At 46.0% G+C, this 1,723-nt stretch overlaps 1 pseudogene; it reads left to right on the top strand.

The window, feature by feature from the left end:
- The window catches only part of LOC112070493 (formin-like), a 38,494-nt pseudogene that overhangs the window by 25,090 nt on the left and 11,681 nt on the right, over positions 1–1,723 (top strand).

The raw sequence follows: 1,723 nt of genomic DNA, 5'->3' as shown, positions 1-1,723 counted from the left end.
TGATGGGGTACGACAGTTGAACTAAGCTCATAAAAAAGTTATATTCTTGAAGAATGTATTTTTATTTTACCTTTGCTAGGCAAGTCAGTTAAAAAACAAATGCTTGTTTACAATGATGGCCTAGGAACAGTGTGTTAACTACCTTGTTCAGGGGAAAAACAACAGATTTATACCTTGTCAGCTCAGAGATTTGATCTAGCAACCTTTCGGTTCCTGGCCCAATGTTCTAACCACTAGGCTACCTGCTCTAACCACTAGGCTACCTGCTCTAACCACTAGGCTACCTGCTCTAACCACTAGGCTACCTGCTCTAACCACTAGGCTACCTGCTCTTCCTGAGGCAGAAGACAGACAAATGTGGAGTTTGTTTGCAGTGCTCTTTCTTTTGATTATGTGCGTTGTTTGTTTTAACATTCTGTTTGATGTCGTTTTGATGTGTCGTGTCTTTGCTCTTTTCAGGACAATCGAATCAGTCTGGTTGACTACGTGGTGTCATACTATCTCCGCAACCTGGATGAGGTAATGTCACTTTATTGTGATGGACGTTTTTACACAAAGTTGATCTATGGTGGTTTGGTTGGTCTATGGTCATTCTGGTGTTGTCTTTTTGTTGTTGTCACTGATGTTGCTGTTGTCACTCTGACGTTGTTGTTTCCCTCCAGAACGCTGGGACAGAGAGAAGTGTCTTCCCTCTCCCCGAGCCTCAGGATGTGTTCCTGTCAGCCCAGGTCAAGTTTGAAGACATCACCAAGGAGCTGAGTCAGCTGAGACGGGACCTGACAGGTGGTGGAATCATGATACATTATTCATTATTGATTGGATGATAATGTCCTTTTCCAGGCATTCAACTCACTATTGTAAGAGAGTAACTCCCCTCATCCACCACCAATGGTGAGAGGTCTTTTAGGCATCACAATACCCACTTGAATAACTGATTGAAAAGTGTGACAGCATGTTTTTTGTATTTATGTGAATGGAATGGTGTTACTCTGAGGTTAGTGTGTTATGTGTTAGTGTTTGAGAGCCTCCTTCGGCCTCTGTAACTCTATCTCTGTAGTTAGTGCTGCTTCAGATTCCTCACAGCCGCAACCTCAGACACAGTCCATGCATGGCAGTCTTCTGTTCTCCTCAGGCCTCGTTCATTCATTCACACAACAATAAGGATGGTTTCCCGTCAGCCATCACTGGCCACAGCAGCCATTTTAAAAACCCTATTTGAATGCTAAAGTACCATCTTTGACCGACTCACAGTCCACCCAGCTTCAGAACATAAGAGGTCCTCTCCTCCTCCTCTCTTTTATTCCACCTCAGTCATCCTGGAATGTCTTTAAGTGAGCCCATATGCCAGCCAACCCTCCCCAACTATGGTCACCCTGAGGACAATGTATGGCTCACTCTCTCTGCCATGTGTGTGTGTGCTTGGACATTTCTCAGGTTACTGTTTATGTGCATGCGTGTGTGAACACACGTACAAGTCTGCATGAGTGTCGTGTGGAGACTTCTTGGAGTCTCTCTTGGAGTCTCTGTGATACTGCCCTGGCGCCTTTCAGATACAGCTCTTATCCTGCCCATCAGATCTGTCTCTGTGTTGTGCCTCCTCCTCCTCCTCATCCTCCTCCTCCTCCTCCTCCTCCTCTTCCTCCTCCGGCTCCTGCTCCTCATCCTCCGTCTGCTCCTTCTGCTCCTCATCCTCCTAATTCTCCTGCTCCTCATCCTGCTCCTC

The sequence above is a fragment of the Salvelinus sp. IW2-2015 genome, unplaced genomic scaffold, assembly GCF_002910315.2.
Source record: "Salvelinus sp. IW2-2015 unplaced genomic scaffold, ASM291031v2 Un_scaffold1345, whole genome shotgun sequence".
Lineage (NCBI taxonomy): Eukaryota > Metazoa > Chordata > Actinopteri > Salmoniformes > Salmonidae > Salvelinus > Salvelinus sp. IW2-2015.
The sequence above is the reverse complement of the archived record's forward strand: the minus strand, read 5'-3'. Positions and strand labels throughout refer to the sequence as shown.